This window comes from Lepisma saccharinum, chromosome 8 (genome assembly GCF_977018435.1).
Source record: "Lepisma saccharinum chromosome 8, izLepSacc3.1, whole genome shotgun sequence".
Lineage (NCBI taxonomy): Eukaryota > Metazoa > Arthropoda > Insecta > Zygentoma > Lepismatidae > Lepisma > Lepisma saccharinum.
Window position 1 is genome coordinate 23,584,837 of NC_139236.1, and position 26,072 is coordinate 23,610,908.

At 35.8% G+C, this 26,072-nt stretch overlaps 1 pseudogene; it reads left to right on the top strand.

Annotated features, from left to right (window-relative positions):
• The window catches only part of LOC145991705 (tubulin epsilon chain-like), a 297,725-nt pseudogene that overhangs the window by 50,751 nt on the left and 220,902 nt on the right, over positions 1-26,072 (top strand).

Below are 26,072 nucleotides of genomic sequence, written 5' to 3' on the forward strand. Positions count from 1 at the left end.
TTTATCTTTAGAGCATATTTATGCTTAACAAGATATGAAAATGAAATGCAAAATTTACAGCTTCTTAGACACCAAGTTTAATGGTGAAATACAACATTTTGTTTGGTGGTATAAATGTTGAAATTTTGCACTGTATATTTAATTTATTAGCTTGCTATTTATAATTTCTACATATAACTAGTTTTAACAGTTTTCATTACTAATCACAAATTAATATTATATGAGGAGATAACACTGACCAACATTACATTTTTTACTTTCTTTACTTTGAGAGAAAGTTCCATAACCACCTGCAAGGTTAACTGATATATTTTTCCTTGTTTTGATCTATTACATTCGTAGTATTATTTCTTTGTAGACTAAATACAAAGGCACACATTTCTTAAAATAGACTTAGTATAGCAAATGCTTAATAAATAGAATATCAGTCAAACTTTGGAACTGGAAATATTTTGCATACAGACAACTCGGGGCTTGAATACTGGCTGTTCCTCACCTGAAATAAAGAAACATATTCAAAAGTAGAAATAATTGTAGCATGGAATTCTTGCAAATTTCTGTCATGTTAAAATAATAATAATACTTATCCGTGGTGCAACAGCTCACGAGGGCCAGGGCCTACCTGCAGACTGCCGGCCTCACTCAGACCGCCAGTTGGGAGATCATCAAACCACTTACGGAGTGACATGTAGTCAGCATGGCGAACCCCTAATCATTGTTGTAGGTTTCCACGACTGGGTTACGCTACTCATTTGTACCTCCCCAGTATCCTCATGTTGGTGGGTGACCACCAGTCCTATACACTGGCCGAAATGTCAGGAGAAAAGTTATTATGCTTTCCCTAGAAGACTCGAACCTGTGCACAACCCATAACCGGAGTCAGAGCATGATGCCTTAGACCACATGGCCATGGTGCGTCATATTACCTTTATGTTATAAATGTTCTACCATGTTACTACTGTGAATTAGAAAACGAAATCCAATTTATGAATTGTAAAAATATATGAAAAGATTATCAGTACAGATCCAAATCTTCGATGAAATACTACAGATGGTCCAAAGTCTAGATGACAGGTATCTGGTTTAAAATTTTCTAGTATCCACAGAGTCAACAGATACTCTGGATACAGGATTACTCACATTATCTAAATATCCAGACATTTTCAAGATGCATGATCCAAATAAAATGTACATAACATGGACAAACAAGTATCCACTATCAAAATCTCTCAAATTTAGATAATTTTCATATGTATTTGGACACCTGTAATATATAACTCAAATAAGCTCTAAACTCTCTGATGAACATTTGTTCTAGCTTACCTCTGTACAGAGTGGTTAGCATGGCTCGCTACCATGCCAAGGGTGCTAGATTCAAATCTGGGTCTGGGCATGTATGTTCTTTGTGAGTGTCAATCAATTTCATCATATCATCACTCAGATTCATCAGTGTGATTAAACAAAAATGGCAGAAAGCGAAGTAAAATAAAAAAAAATCAGTCAATCAATGAATCAAATTTGTGTAATTTTTCCAGAACAAGTTCACCCAACAATTTTGTATTCCTTCCCGAATTCTGTTCCCTTTTCAAACCCTCGTACTGCAAAAGGCATTCAATCTGCAAACCTCTCTTATTTACAATACCTTTATGGACATCTGTCTGTAGAGATACAGTGGGACCTGGATTTTATGTTCCTGGTTTTTACATTTTCCTCCATTTTATGTTCAATCGATTGTTCCAACATAGCAGAATGTTATAAAATTTCTCTACATGTGATATTTTCCTACATTTTAAGTTGTTTTTCAGCTTGGTCCCCTGAAAAATGAATAATCGAGGTTCCACAGTATATCATTTGTAAAAAATGTAAACTTAGTGACATGAGGGATAGTAAAAAAAAAAGTTTCCCTAGTCTGCTGACTGCAGAGAGTTTTATTATAGAGGAAGAACATGACATGAGTAGAAAGATACATCTTTACACTATTTTTCCACAGCAACATTCAGGCACTTGTCGTAATCGCTTCACAAGTTTCATGAAACCCTGTTAGTTAAACTGCGTGTCCTGTTTATGGATGAAGTTCAGTGGCGTATGCTGGTTTTAACTAGTGGGTAAACTCCGACACTTGATTCATCCACCCACTTCTGAAGTCCCCCTGCAAATTTACCTCAACATCCATACAGGATTTATGAATATATGTGTCAAAAATTTTATCTTATTGTTGTGACCACTGTCGAATAATTGTTGTGATTGCACTTGCAGTTAATCTATGTTTACAATTTCAAATAATAAAACAAGAAAATATAATAAATCTATCAGAAAAAACCTGTAACAAAGAATATGAAAGGAATGCGGTAGTGAAATAAGTCCAGTCCTAAATTGGCTGTGCAAGCATTTGAATTGGTCTCACTCATCAAGAACATGTTTTATCCAGCGCAAAAGAGTGTAGGTGATTTTAAAAATTCAGAGAACTGCCATGTAAAATAAATATTTACTGAATACTAGAGATAATATTGAAACATAAACATTATTAAAGAAGTTCTATTAATTATTATTCTACAACTTACAGAAAAAATTAAGATTTTTTAAAACCTGTATATTTCTTATCATCTTGGTTCCGATGTAACTAACTTACACATTGGAGATACAAATTACTAGTCAGATATCCTAGCAATAAATAATGTCAAACTTTATTGTTGAAACCAATCTATATTTAAGGAAATGAGTAGTGTACACACATAGTAACAATATTAAAAGGAAATGCATATTGTTGGTATGCTCTAATAGAAGAAAATAAGCCACCTCATCTTAAATATAATTTACCCAGGCTAATATTAATAATTTCATAGAGAACTAGATATTTATACACAATGGAATTTCCACCTTTTAAACATAAAAATAGTGAACTGAAGTAAACGTCAATTCAGAGCTGAATTACAATATGAGATTCCTTTATATTTATTCTTTATATGCCCTAATTTCACAGCTAACAGGAAATATTTTCCTGACTTTTCAAAAAATAAGAATCTCCATTGTCTTGTGATCAAGAGGTCCAGGGTTTGATACCCAGTGGAGGCACATAGTGTTTTGGATTCCACTTTAAACTCCAGTCCAGATTAGCCTATATGTGCATAAAGTGCACTTCGAACAGAAAAGTCAAACTGAAAACTCTCTTTTACTTTATCTTTAATAAATTGATCTAATCGTAAGCTAAAAATAATGTGGATTATTCATATTTGCAAGACAAAATAAATTGGAATTGTAAATGAATGAAGTGAAAATGTGTTAGGATCTTTCAAATGATATCATAGCAAAAATCAAGCTAGAAGAAATAAATAAATATATAATGCTCGAATCAATAAGAATTCGAGAAGAAATTCTAAACTAGAAACTTTTCATAATCCTACCTTTAGATAATTTTGAAATGACACTTTTGTGGTGTCTGTATCTTTAGAGAAGTAAGTACAGACATTTATGGAGGATTTTGGTTCTTGGATAATGTTTATAGATAAGCATGTGTTGGTGTACTGTGGGTTTTGTCCTTTGAACTTTCTGCAGTAAGAGTTTAAAAAATGGAAGGAAAATGAGATTTTAATACATAATAAAAGTGTGTTTTAGGCATTATATAGGGTGTCTCAGAAATATTTAATTTTTGAATCCACCTTCTGGGGCAATTCGCACATTACAGAGAAATGAGATAGATCAAAAATCCCATAGCACCAGGGCTCATCCTCAGTCACAATTCGTTTGAGAAAATTTGAGTCCTTGCACAGTTCAGCCTTCAAGTCGTGACAAACATTCACTCGATTCTCTCTCTGCTCCTCTGACAGCAAGTGAGGCACAAATTTAGCAGACACCCGTCTCATCTTCAAATCGTCAGTTAAAATGTGCTGGCAAGTACTCCAGGACAATTCCACTTCTTCAGAAATTTACTCGATGGTCTTTCGACGATCTTCATTAATGGCATCTCGAACTTTTCCAATGTTTTCTTCATTTCTGCCTGTCGAAGGACGGCCAGGCCTTGGCAAGTCTTCAGCTGACATGTCGCCATCTTTGAACCGGGAAAACCACTCGTAGACTTGTGTCTTTCCCAAATCAGCTTCATTAAAAGCTTGGCGAAGCATAACAATGGTCTCAACAGCCGTTTTTCCCAACAAGAAACAAAATTTAACACAGGTCCTTTGCTCCTTGTGGTCTGCCATCTCAACAATCACTCAAAAATCGCCAGACTCTTGCCGCAACACCACAAACAATGCAACACTACGAACGAATCGCTCAGCACAGAATAATGCCAACTTCCAGAATGATGCAAGATATCCCATACTAATGACACCTAGCAGCACAAGCCGTAACTACATCGGTAATCCACGCAACATTAAGGTTCAGGTTTTTTTGGGTATCTCCTCTTATTAATTGTGGCAAATATAAAATCAGATTTCTATACAAAAATGGACTGAATTTCACATTCAAATTTGGTACATAAAATTATATTTTGATGTTACATGAATAAAATCTCAACTTCGATTTTCAATGCAAGAAGTCCCAGGTTTAATCCTGGCCTAGGCATGGATGTTCTTTGCATCCCTTCATCAATTTCATATCATCACTCATCCTCATCTTCACAATTAGTCAAAAGTGCCAGAAAAGTGATCAAAATAAACCAATACAATAAACAATCAAAATTGATTTTGTAACTTGATGCTTATCACAAAGTAAAAATTTCCATCCTAAAGGGTAGATTCATAACTTTAACATATGTGAAATAATGTTATTCCTTTTTTGAACAAGTTTATTTTACCCTACTTCGTGTTTTCAACATTATTTTTGTTTAACCATACAAGTTGCAACACTGGGCTCAGTTGCAACCCAAGCCTGGATGTACATACTTATCCATACACATCCTAATAACCTCTTTATCCATATACCTAATAACCTCTTCCGCCATTATATTACTCTCAATATATATACTCTTTATGAATGAGTCACCACATCCAACTTGATTAAGTGCCAAAAAACGTAGATAATGATGATATAGTGAGTCAAATTCTCCTTTGAAGTACAGGGCAGGTAGAGCTGCTTCAGAGTCAGAGGCCTCATTCATTGCAGTAGTTATGTCTCCTATACTAGTGAGAATAGTAGTTATGTTACCATTGGCTCCATGGGCGTCCGCAGGATTTTTTCCAGGGAGGGCAAGGAAGGCATTTTTTCCAGGGGGGGCCAACATGGCATATTTTCCCCAATAATAGTGTTCATCCTTCAAAAAACATTGCTTAAATTTGAATTTATCATGTTCGTGCAATAAGTAACACACATTATTGTGGCTGAAATTAAATTATATGTGTGAAATATGTAATTTTTGGTTGACTTTCGTTTTCCAGGGGGGGGGCATGGCCCCCCCTTGCCCCCCCTACCGCACGCCCATGATTGGCTCCATGCACATATTGATGGGGGCCTATTAAGGTGACTGCAAAATGTTGTAGGAGACGTGTTAATACTGGTGTCAATATTTTATAATCGGTACTTAAAAATGTAATGGGACAATAATGTTCTGGTGTTACAAGGTGTATCACTTTCGGGATTAGAACCATCACACCTGTCACACCTTGTGCGACCAATTTTCTTCTGCGAACAGTTCGCGCCAAACCATAGATATCCTTCTGCTAGCAGACTTTCCCGGGCGTCACGTGAGTGTTTTCCACCAATGGCAGAAGCCTTGGAGACAACACGTGCTTTGTCCTCTGCCTACCAAGGATCGTCGCTTCCTTCCTTTGATGCCACGTTGTCAAGGACGTGAATGTTCTGGTGGTGGAGACATCTGTGCTTGCACCCCCAAATTACCGCTTGCAGCGCGGCCTGTCACTACATTTGCTTGCTGGCGCTGAAATCAGTGGCAACAATGTCCTGCAGACGACAGAGAAGGTTTTGGCGGAGCCGTGCTAGGTTATGCCTTTCGCACTGTAGTGTGCTTGGTCGGTTAGTTTAAGCAGACATTTGTGGACATGTTTTTTGGGTCGTTAAGGGGAGGAGATACAGTTACGCACCAATTGTGCATTTATTTCAATATCGCCCGAATGGGCACTGCTACTAAAAAAAACTTGGTGTATCCAAGAGTATTAATTTCTCTCCATGTTACAAGTGGAAGCACCTTTTTATGTTGATTATTACGTACATAGCATTTCCTATAGTACTATCTATACGATAACTAAAACTAACCAATAAACTAACATAAACTAATCCATAACTACTATTAACAAATTTAATTAACTACCAATCATACAAATGCACAGTAAATTTACAAGAAATCTTTAAGACTTGTTCCGGTCACCAGAACGGTCTATTAAAATAATACAAACTAAAAATTATTAAATGTAGCTATGTATAGAATCTCCATGTATTTTATTTTATTTTTTGTAATTGTATTTTATGTATGAAAATAAAGATGAGAAGAAGTAGGATAAAAAGGCGGGGGAACCGTTTAAATTCAGGAAACTGACGTCCTGGTTTATTTAAAGGTACCAGGACATTGAGAGCATACCCTCGAAAGTACGCGGGTGGAGGCGGGCTACTTCGGGAGGTTTCCCCCTTTAGATATGTATATGTGCTGTATTTGTATATGTGTATGTATATATGTATGAATATGTACGTGTGTATACATTCTAAAGGCCAATAAATTGTTGTTGATTATTACGCTAGACACGATGTTTGAAAAATAAACACAGTCAAAAAAGTTTTGCATCAGGATGTCAAATGACAAAAGATATATGAAGCACAAGGTTTATTGACAATGACAGTGCGAATACAAATAAAAAGATGAAGAACAAGATATGTTGAATAAAAAGTGAACAAAAATCGTACAATTTTGTCAGAAATGCGCTTAAAACGAAAATGGCACAATTCATGATGGAGGCGAAAAAAAAAAAGAACTGTCACAAGAAGACTGTTCTTCATAGCGGATCCACCAGAAACATTGTCTCCCACCTGGTGTGTCCTCCCCTGGCTGCAAGAAGGTCTTGAAGATGCTGTGCCATACTGAGGATGAGACGACCGAGGTGATCTTGTGGTAAGCGTGGGAGCCACAGGACGGTTTGCAATGGCATTTTTTAGCATTGACCATGCATGTTCGATGCAATTCATGTCGGGACTTTGCGCTGGCCAGAGTATGCAAAGGATATTCGCCGCATGCAGAAAATCGTGCACCATCTGTGCGCAGTGTGGACGGGCATTGTCATCCACCAAGACAAACTCGTCATCAATTTCCTGAAATGGTTCCACAGTCGTCTGGAGAATGTTCCTGACATATCGAACAGCCGTTTGTGTCCCTCTAATTTGAATTATGGGCGTTCGACGTCCGAGCATGATCCCTGCCCACACCATGATTCCTCCTCCTTGGTATGGATGGACCCCCTAGACACCACGAAGCAGCTCCTGCAGTCCAGGGCCTCGCCACACCCGTCCTGTTCGTGAATCTGGCATTAGACAGAGCCTACATTGATCGGTGAAGAGCACATTAGCCCAATGATCGGGTCCCCAATTTCGAAGTGCACAGGACCAATGCACAATGTCGCGCCGATGTCGTGGCAATAGGTGCCGGAGAGGTCTTCTGGAACATAAACCACTTTCTCGGAGTCTGTTACGGACAATTTGGTTTGACACACGCACACCAGAGGCTGCCAGGAGAGCATGAGTGATGTTCCTTGCCGTCATGGTATTTTGTCGCCGAGCTGAGAATCGTACATAGTGGCGTTGTGCTGGTGTTGTGACCCGTGGGCGACCTGTCCGTTGACGATCTGCTACTGTTCCTGTGTCTGTATACCGCATCCAGGTCCTACAAACATCGCTTTGCGCCACTCCAACAGCCCTAGCTACAGCCCGTTGTGACATGCCAGTCTGCAGTAGAGTGATGATCCTGGCCCTATCAAACTACAGTATTGTATGCCTAGGCATGCCTTGCACACAGCTGCACTCGCTCACCATCGCTAACTGGACACAAGGAACACCTAACTAACCTTCGCCGACTACCATGGTGCTATGCTTGAACGAACACACGCATCTGCTTGCCGACTCCGGTAGTCGTCTTTGGTGATCGGTATTGCACGTCGACCATTTTATTTCGCACAATGAGCTCTGCTTCATCGTTTCTTCTCCGCTTCGGCATGTTGCGGACTCTATTTTCATCACTTCTCGGGTGATGTAAAACTTTTTTGACTGTGTTTATGATGAATAAGAATTTTCGGAATCAAATGTATTCCTTATGGGGAATCAACTTCAACATCAAGTTACGGCTAATCAAATGGAAGTTCCGACTTTTCCACTGGTGAAATCCATCTACAAACTGCCCTTTTGCCGTTGACATATTTTTCTATTCCTTAGGAAGTTTCATATTCCCAGCAGAACGAATCAAATGATACTCCCATAAGATCAATGCTTTTCTCCTTGCCTCCTTTCAGTGTTGCCAAACCTGATGCGCATAAAAGAAATACATTTTACCTTAAATGGAATTAAGACTGACTTGAAGGAGCTAGATTTACGATGGCTGGATAAAGTGCCTCCTAGGGTAATGTTAGTTGTCAAAGGGGTGGGGGCACTGCTATTATCGTTAATTCTAAATTGATGACACTTTATTCTTAGTTTTCAACATCTAGATCCAGATGCATCGCCCATCTCAATAATCCACCGATGGTGGTATGAAATCGAAAATAAATAATTCCCTGATAACAATATTATATCAATTTCACGTCAAACATTGCGCTATAAAGAAGTAGCTGGGAAGATAAGAGGGAGTGGGGCGACACAGCTAATATAACAATATCACGTCACGTGCAAAACGTATAATTATGACAAAAGTTGGTCTATGTGGGCCGGAACAGTGATGGCATCATAGTGGGGCACGGGGTGGGCGTCCCAGTTCACAGCGGAACGAGTGCACGAAAGAGCCAGTTCCGGCTCCAAGGGAGCTAAGTTGGCACACTGCCACGGACGGAACAGCTTGGGAGGAGTCCCGTGGAAACTGTATCGCATGCCTTTAAGTTTCTGGCAATAAAACGCCAAGTCTGCGAGTGATCAGCCGAAGTGAAAACTCCATTGGGCTTTCGCGAAGTGAGACTGCAAAGACTGAAAGTGTGAACAGAACTTGTGTTTTCTGACTCGTTATGGTAGCAACTATGGAAAATGGCTCAGACAGTGTGATCCTAGATTGACATTCTAAATTGTATCAGCGAAGCGCCCCAGGGTCGATCGTGGACCCGAGGTTGTAAAGAGGGAATTTCCTCAGCTTCAAGCCACTGAGGAACCAGCAGGAAAAGAAGACGGAACATTCAGTGAACAACGAAGATTTTTAGAGAAGGAATCACTAGTGTAAAAAGCTCTCGTGTGTTAAACCCCACAGGGGCTCCCCGATGACACAATGGTAGCGTCGTCGCCTTGTAATCAAGGGGTCCCGGCTTCGATACCCGGTGGAGGCACACAGTGGTTCCGATCGCACTTTAAACTGTAGGTCCAGTCCCGATTAGCCTTCCTGTGCATAAAGTGGACTTAAAACACCAAATCAATCAATCAATGTTAAACCCCGCAAGCCTAGTTCTGATAGAAAATCCCCAGTAAAGTTTGAAGAGTATAGCGCTAATCCGATTTAAAAGCTGGCGAGGTGTCCGTAAGTAGACCTACATGTTAATCTGTTTAATATTTTTATAAACAAATGAAACTTTAGATTTTTCCTTGTTTTCCTTTCGCCAAGATAATTCAAAGTACTGGTGTTGACTTTTTGTATTGGGTTTTCTCATGTTAATCAAGAACGTTGATTCTTTTTAGTGAATTGTTTCTGAGTGTTCTACCTTAATTAAAATTAAAAAAAGATAACCTGTTATTGTTTTCTTTCATATATTAAAAGTATAATAATACTAGATATTATTTTCTCTTGATCGAACAGTAATTAGAAGCAAAACTAAGAATAACAAAACAAAATCACGTCAAGTCGTTATAGGCTATTATACCACTACGACATCGGGGAGGCACACCTCCAGAAAAAAATCGCCTTTGTTAATGTGTCGTGCCCCAACAATTTATCCTCAACACCCTCTTAACAGCATCCCAAATATTCTCCACACAAATTCCATGGCATGTGCATGCAGTAGCTTTATATATTTATATTCATTTTTAAATTTCTGAGATAGTTTGATCACAAGGAAGAGAAGAGTTTAGCTCTCTAGTCTCATTTATGTTGTGTTGACAAGAATAACGTCTCAAGCAGTTCTCTCTTTATGTACAACATTTATTTACACTTCTACCCTTCGCCGAATATACATCTTTCCATAACAAATCCATTATCAACTACTCCCGGTTGCCTTGTGCCCCATAAGACAGGGAATTACACTTATCAAGACTTTACTCTACGAGCGCACTATTTACCATAGTGCTAACCCGCAGAGGTCCTTAAACATTCGGCGCTCACCCTCTATGTATTTCTATACATCCATAAGAACTGCCTCACTCCATCGGGCCTTGTATCGAAGAATCTGCGAACCTGGGATTTTGAGATATGAGAGAACGTAACAAGTCGGAACCCGGTATTTATACTCCGACAAATGACCCGCCCTCCAACCACCGAGGAAAGGTCACATTGTTAGCTTTCAAACGGGGAAGCCGTTGAGGGAACCCAACCGTTGGTTTCCCTGGCTACCGGGCAAAAAGCAAACTATAACTTGACAAGTTTAAAAACAAGACTCTGCAAATAGCTGTTGCGCAGCTCACGCCACATTTCCCCACTCCACTTTACGGAGCGACGGTGGTTCGCAGTGTTGCAACCTGGAGGGAGGGGAATGGTCTGAGGATTTTCAATGAAATTTGTATTCGCTTTTTCCTGGGCTGTTTTTTTACCTGTCGGAGTACAGAACTTCAGCTCACATTTCACCAACGACTCTTTTCCTTCTTTTAAAACCTGAACTCCCCGATGGTGCAATGGTAGCATCGTCGCCTTGTAATCAAGGGATCCCGGGTTCGATTCCCAGTGGAGGCACATAGTGGTTTGGATCCCACCTTAAACTGTACGTCCTGTATCGATTAGCCTTACTGTGCATAAAGTGGACTTAAAACAACAAATCAATCCAATCCAATTCTTTTAAAACTTGAGAAACCATCCATTTAGATACTCCCGTGGCGGCGCTTGTGGACTCGACAACATTATACTTAAGTTTATGTTAGTCCTTCTGATTTCGCAAATATGTTGCAACATTGTAAACAATTTCTCTGGCCTGTCCTCTAAGAGACTTTCCAGAGCAGATTGTGGATTTCGTTGGACATGGCATGATTTGATTTTTGCATTTCAAAAATATGCAGCCAAGAGTAAAGAGTAAGAACATTTCAGTGCTTTAAAAAATAACACAGGCAAGCGTGTTATCAGATTGCCTTCTTGTAGTGATTGTTGTACGATAAACAAAAGAACCCCCACCCCACTCAGCTTTAAAAAAAAACAAAAACAGACCACTGCTCGATGTCGCATTCAGAAAATGAAGTCATTCGCCCAGTAGTTTATCGTCGTTATAAACTTTAACGCGTGTGTGTAATACTACAGTTTACGATCCGCGCACGGCTCGCATTTTCAAAGACTGGATTAAATCAAATGAACCACTGATAAACTGATATGAGCCGGCACCGACAATCTACACAGTAAAAATAGTTTGTCATATTTGTTTTAGCTTAATTTTGCTGAGTTGGCACCACTCGTAGTCCCAAAGCCAGACCAGTACGTAGACGAGTGGTGGGGAGGATGACGTAATAGGAAGTGCTCCACAGCGATCTGCGCATATCGGGACTTAACTTGTCAGGCTATAGGCCAGAACATTTACAAGAAATAAATTCGTACATATATACCAAATATATATACTTTCCAGTTTCCAGTTTCCAGCTGTGTACGTAAAAACCACACAGCAGTTTTTATAGATTTTTATGTTGTTGGAGCATTAACTACACATATTAGATATAAATCTAATAATAATAATACTGGTAAACTTTTCTTTGCCAGAAAATTAATATGTAAGTCGACGGTTCACTGCAACCACATACTCCCTGAAATATGATGATCCTGCTACTTCTTGCACATCATAGATTCCACATGCCTTTGTCTGAAGCCAAAAATCCTTGCAAATTAAATCATGCATTATACATCTTCTCGCGCGGTGGATGGAAATAAGCGCCCCAAAATAGGGATAAAATCTTATTACTCTCCCCCCACCCCCGTAGGAAGCAGCAGAAGAGTTGCACGTTTGACAGGGGAAATCTGCGTAGGAGAGCAGAAATTGTCTTTCATCTTTCGCACAGGAATTGAATTGTGCCTGCTCTCCAGCCAGATATTGCGTCTGGATAAAAGGGGAAATTATGAAGGGGACAGAACAAAAGAACAGCGTTAATCGCGGGAGACGATTGCGGAAAAGTGTGGTTGAGAATATGGCGGTTTTCGAGAGGTTGGTTGGTGTTAGCTTCTGCGGGGAAATTAAAATTTGTGTTGGAAACGGAAAAGTACGGGTGTGTGGGATCCAGAAAAGTCGGTACCGGGATAGGGGAAAAGAATCCCAGTCTGGATCCCCATTTCGGGATTCCGAGCAGTTGGGTAATTCCAAAATGGTTACTTTGAAAAGTAGACAATTCGTGATGTTTTCTGCATTGTAAGTGTCTGCCACTTCTCGATTGTTTTCCAGAAATGCAGCAAAAAATCACTTATGGGAAAATGGGGAGTAGAATTCAAGATTTCTACAGTGTTTGGAACTTTTTAGGATTGCCCATCCCGAAAATTTTCCGACATGGTCGGGAAATTGCGAATTTTCCCCATCCCGAACGTTGGGATTTAAGAAAATTCCCGTCACCACTACAAAGGTTTTGTCTCGTACACCCCTACAGAACAGCGTTAGGTGAGCGACACCCTGTCTTGGGAATCTATGGAGCAAGGCAGCGCATAATGGTAGAGAAGGGAAGGAAGCGAGTGGGAGGAACGAATCTGTGTGCGATGCTGCAAATGTCTGGTAGCTGAACCCACGTTTACCCCTCCATGCACTCACTTCCCCTCTCAGGCGTTCTTTGGTCGAGCCCTCTCGAATCAGTACACTTTGCCTCAGAAATATGTGGAGCAACGCCGCGCATGTCAGCAGTTAAGTGGAGAAAGCAAGTGGGTGAAGTGAAACGATGCACGCTGCTATTACGGCTGGTAGCTGCAGCAGCGGTTTCCCCTCCTTCTACTCACTTCTCCTCTAGCGCATTCATTGTTCGAGTCCTCTTGGGTCCTACATGAACGGTTCTGTTTTTGTTTGCATGCTCCAGAGATCCCCTGGACAGAGTGTAGTACCACTGGGGAGCTAAACGTGGATGTAGATAAATGATGTGCCACTAGGCTAGAACGAAAATTACACGTTAGTAGCGGTAAAAATTCTCCCTTTCGGTAATCATGATAACACAAATAAAGTAGAACTACCACCAGTGGCGTAGCATTATAATACGCCCTGCGTTCCCCAATTTAAAATTTCAAAAATGCGTAAATGCTGTAAATATAAAGTAAATCTTGACTAATTTCATATATATATATATATATATATATATATATATATATCTGACCTTCATGGCATTATAATAGGTATTTTTCGCGATCCGCTTGCAACGCTCCACTAACAACACTCGTTCTAGCATTTTTTCAATGCCTTTCCTGGCCGGACGCCGAGCAGGTTCGGCGTAAAGGACCCTATATTCCTTGCTGCCTTTCTGGAAGGAAAGCTTGGATCTCTACAGCACGCGCCCAAATGCTCTCTCCTACACCAGCGTATGGAGCAGAGGGCTACGTGATTGGTTCACGTGACCCTTTCTGCCTTCTGAAGCAGACGACAGCGGTAGAATTCCTACCCGGTTCTTTGCGCTCGTGCCACTCATGCTATGTGTTGCTACAATACGCAATATTGACTGATGTAACTTCACTAAACTGAAATATAGCACTTCTTAATGGCCACTGCATTGTATAATTTATCACACAAAGAGCGATGTGCATTAAAAACTAAAAGATCAACTCAGTTTTTGTCAAATAAGTTGGTGAAGTCCTCGTGGTAGAAATTCAGCCTGTGGCTGCTCTACCACTTAACCCGCAAAACTATTATTATTTTTTTCATTAGTATCTAACTGCTTAATATTGTGTCAATGGAAATGTTTAGCATTAATTTGAAAACTCTTAACATCGAATGGTCTCTGGACAAAATTGTTTTAAAATGTTTATCAGCATTCTCAAGACGTAATAAGCAGTGTTCTGAATTACTAATCGGCACTGTTACGTTAGTAGAGTGTACGATAGTTGGATCATCCACCCACCTCCGTGTTTTGCACAGCGCACCAGTAGTAGGGAAATGCGCCAACGTCTGTTGCTATTTAATATTCGCAATTAATTTGCACATACTTATAACTAATTTGCACGGGTTTTAATTAATTTGCATGTACTTAGAACTAATTAGCATGTACTTAGAATACTTTACATTTATGTATTTGCTTAATTATAACTTTTATGAATATATAATTATTTATTTTATGAAAAAATATGTATATATGCATATGGTTTTATATTCATTACTGCAAAGTATGTAATGTATAAATCGATAATAATTAATGTTTATAGTATTGAAAATAAGAGTTTATGGTTTATGAACCGATATGAGAGGTGTTAATGGTACGAAAGAAGACGGTCCCGGTACTCGAACCCACGATATGTAACGGTAATAAATATAGTGCACTATGTAATACTGTTATATGGCATGTAATATATTGAGTGGAGACGAACTATGTATAAAATGTGAGCTGAGTCTGATGCCAGACAGACAAGGGTGAACTCCACGCAGGTAGAGGAGAAAGGAATTGCGGTCAAGGTCAAATGACGTCAGAACGCCAGAACAAAGAAAGAACCCGATTGACCAATCAGAACCGGTTTTTCCAAGGTTAACCAGTACGCAATAACAGAGGAAAGGTATGCAATACTGTAGGGCAGGGAAGGGGAGGGATTGAACCAGACAACAAAGGATGTCTGAGAATGCGCGATGTAGGTCAAATCTCTGAAGCTATGCCTCGCTTGTAGAACCGGTTTCCGCCCCCAATTAATATTCAGCTCAGGGTTGCCCCAAGGCACAGGACGTTTTAGCATGTCGTTTTAGGCTAGAACGCTTGCATGTCAGAACAGGTTTCTGTCTAAGTAAGCCAAGGTTACCGAGAACACAAGAAAGAAGGATTTTTGGATACCCAATTAGATTGGAGCGAGAACTTTAAATTGAACAAGGAGAACGAAGCGTAAGGGTTTATTATTTGTACTATGAAGAAGGGAGAGCTCTCAGGGCCTGGGCCTACAGTTTTCACTATTTGCTTTCATCACGGGGTATCGAACCTAGGACCTTTTGATTATTGATTTAGGTAGTAAATTTATGTTATTGAGTTTATTTTTTACCAAACTTTGACTTTATGTCAAACATTTTCACAGGTTATTCTTATTTTTACCAAAATAACACAATTCAATCTGTTCAGGAAAGACTTTTAGTTACATTTTCGACACACAAAGTCTGTGTTCTCAACTTTTATCTGTTTACTTCACAAATTTATACCTACTTTTACCAAAATAACACTATTTATACTATTCGGGAAATACTTTTAGTTATATTTTCGACACACAAAGTGTGTGTTCTCAATTTTTATTTGTTTATTTCACAAGTTTAGCCTAATATTTACTCAAATAACACGATTTGAACGTGTTTTTTTATTACATTTTAGACTCACAAAGATATTTTTACAACTTTTTAACTTATTATTTACCAATTTTATACCTATTTTTACCAAAATAACACTATTTATAGTATTCAGGCACCATTTTTTATTAAAGTTTGGACTCACAAAGACATTTTTTCAACTTTGAACTTATTATTTTAAAAGTTTATTTCATTGTTTTTTACTCAAATAACACAATTTAAGTTATTCAGACAGAAGTGTTTATTTCATTGTGCATTTACAAAGAGAGATTTTGAACTTTTAACTCATTATTTACAAGTTTAGGCTTATTATCACTCAAATAACACAATTTAATCTGTTCAGGAAAAAAAATTTAGTTACATTTTCGACACACAAAGTGTGTTTTCTCAACTTTTATCTGTTTATTTCACAAATTTATACTTATTTTTACCAAAATAACACTATTTATACTATTCAGGAAAGACTTTTAGTTATATTTTCGACACACAAAGTGTGTGTTCTCAACTTTTATTTGTTTATTTCACAAGTTTAGCCTAATATTTACTCAAATAGCATGATTTGAACGTGTTTTTTATTAAATTTTGGACACACACGCACTCGCACACTCGCACACACACACACATCCACACACACACACACACACACACACACACACACACACACACAGAGAGAGAGAGAGAGAGAGAGAGGGGGAGAGAGAGAGAGATTTTTCCAAGTTTACAGGATGATTCTTTAGTTTACTCAAATAACACAATTTAGAGGTGTTTTGAATTAAATTTTGTACACATGAAGTGTGTTTCGTCAAGTTTTACCTTTTTATTTGACAAGTTTAGGCTTAATATTACTCAAATAACACAATTTAATCTAGTCAGGAAGGATTTGTTATTATATTTTGGATGCACAAAGAGATGTTTTCAACTTTTTTACTGATTTTTTGCAGGGTATGTATTAATTTTTATTTATTTTGTTTTGTATCATATATACATTTACAAATTTTTAACTTAGAGTTTAGTATTTATTTAAATCTTTTCAAAAACACTAAAGAAAAAGTATTTTTAGCTAAAATGTAAGCCACACAATATATTATTATTATTATTATTATTATTAGGGTTTACTGATTTCCACTATGCTATTTTTGGTTCTGTATTTCTATATGTATTTATTTAGGTCAGGTTATGCCTGCTACGTAGGAAAGTTTGTTTATTTTAGAGTTTGCTGAGTATTTTGTTACTCTTATACTAAATATATCAGGTAGGGCTCCATCCATATATTTTTGTTTTTGCTGTTTGGAGATGATGCGATCAGCATCACTCTCCATCTGCTTTTTATTTTATGTACCCAATATTATTTTGAGGCTTAGTGAATTCTAAAGCCTATTTATGCAGGAGAGAGGGCTTGAAAATTTTGATCTCAGATAACCCACAACTATTTGTCAGAGTATCTTAAAGGATATTTTATATTTATTATGTGCCACTAGAATATCAAATTTTGCTTAATTTTTGTCTGTAACACTGTTATTGTATTTCTAGATAAAGCTTACTGGATAAAGTACACGAAATGTTTATCATTTCGATTATTTACCTTTATATGAGGCCAAATTTTTAGTGTAACGAAAATTATTGTGTGTCTATAAAGACTGAAATTTCTTTACCGATGGGTCCATAACTGGGCGCGTACCAACATTGTTCCTTTCTTTTTTTTAAAAAAAAAAATATATATCTAACCATTTATCAATATATTGACAATTCACAGGACAAGACGAAGTTCACAGACGACTGACTATATGGACCATAGGTCCACTTGCTAAACTTTTTTCTATGCTAGAAGAATAACTTAGCCTTATAGCCTTTTTCAAGGTATTTTTAAAGTATTACTGGTTTTTTGGGTGCATCAACACTTGGGTTATTTCCATTTGGTTTATTATATGAGGCTACAATCACTATCTGAGGACTGAAACCATCTGATTGAAGCTACAAGCTTAGGCTGTAACTAGGCACTTAGCATATGTATATCGTCAATTTATAGGACAACACGAACTTTACAGAGGATTGTAGGTGACGTAGGACCACACGCCAGAGCCTTATTAGTCTGCAAGAAGCATTTACAGCTAATGTTACGAGGAAATAAGGTTGATTTTTACTGTTTCACAAGAAGGCTATTCTTTACACACCCAATATTTGCTTTTTCAAGTAACTATATGTACCAGATGTACACAGGCCTACACTAACTAGATTTTGATTTATACTATATCATGTACTTAATGTAGCAAGAACTATGATTGTCTATATTTCTGAGAAATTACGCAAAAGCAGATTACCCGATTAAAGTATTTGAAAAACAGATTTTTCTATGCAAGTATATTTTTATTGACTGGATTATTTAACAGATCAAACAGGAAGACTGCAAAATTCATTAAATGTAGTTCTATAGTATAGGTGGTTTCAGAGATATAAAAAGAACAAAAATAAGATTTCGCTTTTTTTCTTCTGAGGCTAATCGCGACGCTAAGGGTAAATGGCGAGGAAATGTAACGTAGGAGAAACAGTCCCAAAAGTTATGGGCTGCATGTAAGTTAATACCACAGAGATATTACAGTAGGTGTAGGTTCTACCACCAGAACATTTCTATCATAAAAATACTGGTTATGCTGTACTGTTAGCTAAAGATGCTGATATTTGAGAAACTTAAAAGCTTATTTGCAAAATTTTAGATAAATAATAATCTGTTAGACTGTAAACATATTTTATATCCATTCTGCAAAAGATCCGATGACAAAATTTAAAAATTGTTATCGCCCAGACAGGGACTCGAACCCTGGACAGATAGGTTAAAAGCCTAACGCTATACCAACTAAGCTATCTGGGCACAAGGTATTTTTTTTGAAAAGTTAGTTATGTTAAGAAATATATTGAAACACTTGAGAACACTCTTGGTCTGGTTCGACAGAGAAGGAGACAACATTTCCAAATATTTACAGACTGGCTGTATTTTTCCACTATATGCAATTCGAAACGCTAAAGTTCAGCTAGCTTCCAAAATTGAGGTAAAGATTGTGTCTGGCGAGATTAACAAGTTACATTTATATCCAGTTACGGACAAATAAAGCTAAAACACTCAGATTTACTGTACTAGCCAAGTTTTAGTAACATTTTCCTTCACGTTAGTACAAATACCAAAGAAATAGGTATATTTTATTTATAATTTGACAAAATGTACTAGTATTTAATTCACAAAGTTAGGTAAAAAAGCAGTATTTTTAAAAAATATTTTTAATGCCTTCAAATTTTATGTTATTTAGCCACTAACAACTGGTTTACACTGTTTGGCATCCTTTAAATAGGAAAAGAAGGAATTATTTGTGTTTAGTATTTTTAGTATTTTATATTTATTTAAGGAAACAATTCTACAGTTTAACTTAATTTTTAACAAATTGTTACTAATTTATATATCAAAGTTATGTTATTTAGAGTGCATGAAGGCGTATAAAGTTAATATTTGTACTTATCAGTGCAACTAACAATTATATTTTACACATAAAAGATAATGTTTACAGTTAAATTATTTGAATCAGAGAATAATATTTTACAGTAATTGATTCATTCAGCACTAGTCAGTACTTTTATGTATCAGAAAGTTTTCTTAATTTTCTATTACGCATGCTATTTTGGACTATTTTTAAAATGTATTTCTAAGGCAAACTGGTTTAATTTTCTGCTTATAATGCAAAGTTGACATAGTTTTCGCACAATGCATTGTACATTTGTTATATTCACTACTTACAATCCAAATATTATGCTTATTTAATGTATAACTAACTAACTCTCTAGCCTTCTTAAACCCGAAGGTTCATGGCTGCAGCAACACATGCCTTTCTTCTGTCCCTGTTCTGAGCAAGATCTATATACTTTTTTCCATCCCTACCAATTTCCTTTAGGACCATCTCAACATTATCCCTCCATTTTTGTTTTGGTATTTCTATTGGTGTTTTACCATCAGATTTCCTAACAAGAATCCTGTATACTCCTTTTTCATCTCCCATTCGTACCACATGACTTACCCACCTAAGTATTTTTGATTTAATCATTCTAATAATATCTGGACATGAATACAAATTATGTACTTCTAAATTATGTAACCATCTCCACTCATCTGTCTCCTTATCTGTTTTAGGCCCAAATATTTTCCTAAGGATTTTATTTTCAAATACTCTCAATTTATGTTCCTTTTTCAATGTAAGTGACCTATTTACTGTATTTAAATTTTATTTTCTTGTAATTAACAAACGAATCTAATTACTATGACATGTTAAATAGCTTATACTGTAGTTACTATATCTTTTTCTATCAGCTTATTTTCAAATTAATATTATTAGGTATAGTCTTTGATTTTTAACTATATTGCTGTTTTTATCAAATTATCTAAGAGTACACATAGACAAACACATCTGTACACATCTTTATGTACATAGATATGCCTTTTTTCAAAATTTAGAATGAAGATTGCACTTTAGCTATTCAAGCACGGGTAGGAAAGGTAGGATTTCTGAGAATTTGTTGCAGGATTTTGTTGTCTAAGTATAGATGAGAACTGAGCTGGGAGACTGTTTCGAGCCTTTTCACGAGACTTGCATGTGAACTGTATGCAAATTGAGCACTATTGACTGTGCATGCTTCTAAGTTTTGATGTTATTTTACATCAACTCTGTAAGACTGTAGAGAGTTTTCCCTTTTCAAGTAGTTTTTTTTATTGATTGTATTTGTATATGTTTTGGGGAGTTAGCAGTTTTATGTTATGAGGCAGTTTGTTGTAGAATATTTTTACCTGATTGTTTTGAGATATTAAGTGTCTGCTGTTCTTTTTGTAATTATTTTTCCTTCTTGTGTAGTGTATTTGACTATATTTTGCCCAAGTTCATAGTATTTAGAATAATTGTTATTGAATTCTAGATGTAGGGAGTAATAATCCTTTGCAAGATGCCTTATACTTTAGTCTGAATATTATTCTTAGTGTTCACTTTTGAAGCCTTAGTATTCTGAGTAATTACTTGAGTAATTGGAATTTTGTACTGAAAAAAGGATTGCTTGTCTATCTTATTCCTATGTTGTTGAGTTTGTCCATAAGCAAGCCATGTTTTTACTCTATCCTATGCCTTGGAAGAATCTAGATATATTGTGTTTGCAGTTTCATCTTTCTCTAAGGTTTTAGCTATGTAGTTTTTTGACTGTGCTATTGGCGTGACTATTGATTTCTCTTTCTGGATGCCATGTTGGTTTCTGTTTATTCTTTTTGCTGCTTGAATCTGACTTAGGTTGTTGTAGATAAAGATCTAAGAAAAAAAGGAAAACTTAGAAGCATGCACAGTCAATAGTGCTCAATTTGCATACAGTTCACATGCAAGTCTCGTGAAAAGGCTCGAAACAGTCTCCCAGCTCAGTTCTCATCTATACTTAGACAACAAAATCCTGCAACAAATTCTCAGAAATCCTACCTTTCCTACCCGTGCTTGAATAGCTAAAGTGCAATCTTCATTCTAAATTTTGAAAAAAGGCATATCTATGTACATAAAGATGTGTACAGATGTGTTTGTCTATGTGTACTCTTAGATAATTTGATAAAAACAGCAATATAGTTAAAAATCAAAGACTATACCTAATAATATTAATTTGAAAATAAGCTGATAGAAAAAGATATAGTAACTACAGTATAAGCTATTTAACATGTCATAGTAATTAGATTCGTTTGTTAATTACAAGAAAATAAAATTTAAATACAGTAAATAGGTCACTTACATTGAAAAAGGAACATAAATTGAGAGTATTTGAAAATAAAATCCTTAGGAAAATATTTGGGCCTAAAACAGATAAGGAGACAGATGAGTGGAGATGGTTACATAATTTAGAAGTACATAATTTGTATTCATGTCCAGATATTATTAGAATGATTAAATCAAAAATACTTAGGTGGGTAAGTCATGTGGTACGAATGGGAGATGAAAAAGGAGTATACAGGATTCTTGTTAGGAAATCTGATGGTAAAACACCAATAGAAATACCAAAACAAAAATGGAGGGATAATGTTGAGATGGTCCTAAAGGAAATTGGTAGGGATGGAAAAAAGTATATAGATCTTGCTCAGAACAGGGACAGAAGAAAGGCATGTGTTGCTGCAGCCATGAACCTTCGGGTTTAAGAAGGCTAGAGAGTTAGTTAGTTATACATTAAATAAGCATAATATTTGGATTGTAAGTAGTGAATATAACAAATGTACAATGCATTGTGCGAAAACTATGTCAACTTTGCATTATAAGCAGAAAATTAAACCAGTTTGCCTTAGAAATACATTTTAAAAATAGTCCAAAATAGCATGCGTAATAGAAAATTAAGAAAACTTTCTGATACATAAAAGTACTGACTAGTGCTGAATGAATCAATTACTGTAAAATATTATTCTCTGATTCAAATAATTTAACTGTAAACATTATCTTTTATGTGTAAAATATAATTGTTAGTTGCACTGATAAGTACAAATATTAACTTTATACGCCTTCATGCACTCTAAATAACATAACTTTGATATATAAATTAGTAACAATTTGTTAAAAATTAAGTTAAACTGTAGAATTGTTTCCTTAAATAAATATAAAATACTAAAAATACTAAACACAAATAATTCCTTCTTTTCCTATTTAAAGGATGCCAAACAGTGTAAACCAGTTGTTAGTGGCTAAATAACATAAAATTTGAAGGCATTAAAAATATTTTTTAAAAATACTGCTTTTTTACCTAACTTTGTGAATTAAATACTAGTACATTTTGTCAAATTATAAATAAAATATACCTATTTCTTTGGTATTTGTACTAACGTGAAGGAAAATGTTACTAAAACTTGGCTAGTACAGTAAATCTGAGTGTTTTAGCTTTATTTGTCCGTAACTGGATATAAATGTAACTTGTTAATCTCGCCAGACACAATCTTTACCTCAATTTTGGAAGCTAGCTGAACTTTAGCGTTTCGAATTGCATATAGTGGAAAAATACAGCCAGTCTGTAAATATTTGGAAATGTTGTCTCCTTCTCTGTCGAACCAGACCAAGAGTGTTCTCAAGTGTTTCAATATATTTCTTAACATAACTAACTTTTCAAAAAAAATACCTTGTGCCCAGATAGCTTAGTTGGTATAGCGTTAGGCTTTTAACCTATCTGTCCAGGGTTCGAGTCCCTGTCTGGGCGATAACAATTTTTAAATTTTGTCATCGGATCTTTTGCAGAATGGATATAAAATATGTTTACAGTCTAACAGATTATTATTTATCTAAAATTTTGCAAATAAGCTTTTAAGTTTCTCAAATATCAGCATCTTTAGCTAACAGTACAGCATAACCAGTATTTTTATGATAGAAATGTTCTGGTGGTAGAACCTACACCTACTGTAATATCTCTGTGGTATTAACTTACATGCAGCCCATAACTTTTGGGACTGTTTCTCCTACGTTACATTTCCTCGCCATTTACCCTTAGCGTCGCGATTAGCCTCAGAAGAAAAAAAGCGAAATCTTATTTTTGTTCTTTTTATATCTCTGAAACCACCTATACTATAGAACTACATTTAATGAATTTTGCAGTCTTCCTGTTTGATCTGTTAAATAATCCAGTCAATAAAAATATACTTGCATAGAAAAATCTGTTTTTCAAATACTTTAATCGGGTAATCTGCTTTTGCGTAATTTCTCAGAAATATAGACAATCATAGTTCTTGCTACATTAAGTACATGATATAGTATAAATCAAAATCTAGTTAGTGTAGGCCTGTGTACATCTGGTACATATAGTTACTTGAAAAAGCAAATATTGGGTGTGTAAAGAATAGCCTTCTTGTGAAACAGTAAAAATCAACCTTATTTCCTCGTAACATTAGCTGTAAATGCTTCTTGCAGACTAATAAGGCTCTGGCGTGTGGTCCTACGTCACCTACAATCCTCTGTAAAGTTCGTGTTGTCCTATAAATTGTCGATATACATATGCTAAGTGCCTAGTTACAGCCTAAGCTTGTAGCTTCAATCAGATGGTTTCAGTCCTCAGATAGTGATTGTAGCCTCGTATAATAAACCAAATGGAAATAACCCAAGTGTTGATGCACCCAAAAAACCAGTAATACTTTAAAAATACCTTGAAAAAGGCTATAAGGCTAAGTTATTCTTCTAGCATAGAAAAAAGTTTAGCAAGTGGACCTATGGTCCATATAGTCAGTCGTCTGTGAACTTCGTCTTATCCTGTGAATTGTCAATATATTGATAAATGGTTAGATATATATTTTTTTTTAAAAAAAAGAAAGGAACAATGTTGGTACGCGCCCAGTTATGGACCCATCGGTAAAGAAATTTCAGTCTTTATAGACACACAATAATTTTCGTTACACTAAAAATTTGGCCTCATATAAAGGTAAATAATCGAAATGATAAACATTTCGTGTACTTTATCCAGTAAGCTTTATCTAGAAATACAATAACAGTGTTACAGACAAAAATTAAGCAAAATTTGATATTCTAGTGGCACATAATAAATATAAAATATCCTTTAAGATACTCTGACAAATAGTTGTGGGTTATCTGAGATCAAAATTTTCAAGCCCTCTCTCCTGCATAAATAGGCTTTAGAATTCACTAAGCCTCAAAATAATATTGGGTACATAAAATAAAAAGCAGATGGAGAGTGATGCTGATCGCATCATCTCCAAACAGCAAAAACAAAAATATATGGATGGAGCCCTACCTGATATATTTAGTATAAGAGTAACAAAATACTCAGCAAACTCTAAAATAAACAAACTTTCCTACGTAGCAGGCATAACCTGACCTAAATAAATACATATAGAAATACAGAACCAAAAATAGCATAGTGGAAATCAGTAAACCCTAATAATAATAATAATAATAATAATATATTGTGTGGCTTACATTTTAGCTAAAAATACTTTTTCTTTAGTGTTTTTGAAAAGATTTAAATAAATACTAAACTCTAAGTTAAAAATTTGTAAATGTATATATGATACAAAACAAAATAAATAAAAATTAATACATACCCTGCAAAAAATCAGTAAAAAAGTTGAAAACATCTCTTTGTGCATCCAAAATATAATAACAAATCCTTCCTGACTAGATTAAATTGTGTTATTTGAGTAATATTAAGCCTAAACTTGTCAAATAAAAAGGTAAAACTTGACGAAACACACTTCATGTGTACAAAATTTAATTCAAAACACCTCTAAATTGTGTTATTTGAGTAAACTAGAGAATAATCCTGTAAACTTGGAAAAATCTCTCTCTCTCTCCCTCTCTCTCTCTCTCTCTCTGTGTGTGTGTGGGTGTGTGTGTGTGTGTGTGTGTGTGTGTGTGTGTGTGTGGATGTGTGTGTGTGTGCGAGTGTGCGAGTGCGTGTGTGTCCAAAATGTAATAAAAAACACGTTCAAATCATGCTATTTGAGTAAATATTAGGCTAAACTTGTGAAATAAACAAATAAAAGTTGAGAACACACACTTTGTGTGTCGAAAATATAACTAAAAGTCTTTCCTGAATAGTATAAATAGTGTTATTTTGGTAAAAATACGTATAAATATGTGAAATAAACAGATAAAAGTTGAGAAAACACACTTTGTGTGTCGAAAATGTAACTAAATTTTTTTTCCTGAACAGATTAAATTGTGTTATTTGAGTGATAATAAGCCTAAACTTGTAAATAATGAGTTAAAAGTTCAAAATCTCTCTTTGTAAATGCACAATGAAATAAACACTTCTGTCTGAATAACTTAAATTGTGTTATTTGAGTAAAAAACATTGAAAAAAACTTTTAAAATAATAAGTTCAAAGTTGAAAAAATGTCTTTGTGAGTCCAAACTTTAATAAAAAATGGTGCCTGAATACTATAAATAGTGTTATTTTGGTAAAAATAGGTATAAAATTGGTAAATAATAAGTTAAAAAGTTGTAAAAATATCTTTGTGAGTCTAAAATGTAATAAAAAAAACACGTTCAAATCGTGTTATTTGAGTAAATATTAGGCTAAACTTGTGAAATAAACAAATAAAAACTGAGAACACACACTTTGTGTGTCGAAAATATAACTAAAAGTCTTTCCTGAATAGTATAAGTAGTGTTATTTTGGTAAAAGTAGGTATAAATTTGTGAAATAAACAGATAAAAGTTGAGAACACAGACTTTGTGTGTCGAAAATGTAACTAAAAGTTTTTCCTGAACAGATTGAATTGTGTTATTTTGGTAAAAATAAGAATAACCTGTGAAAATGTTTGACATAAAGTCAAAGTTTGGTAAAAAATAA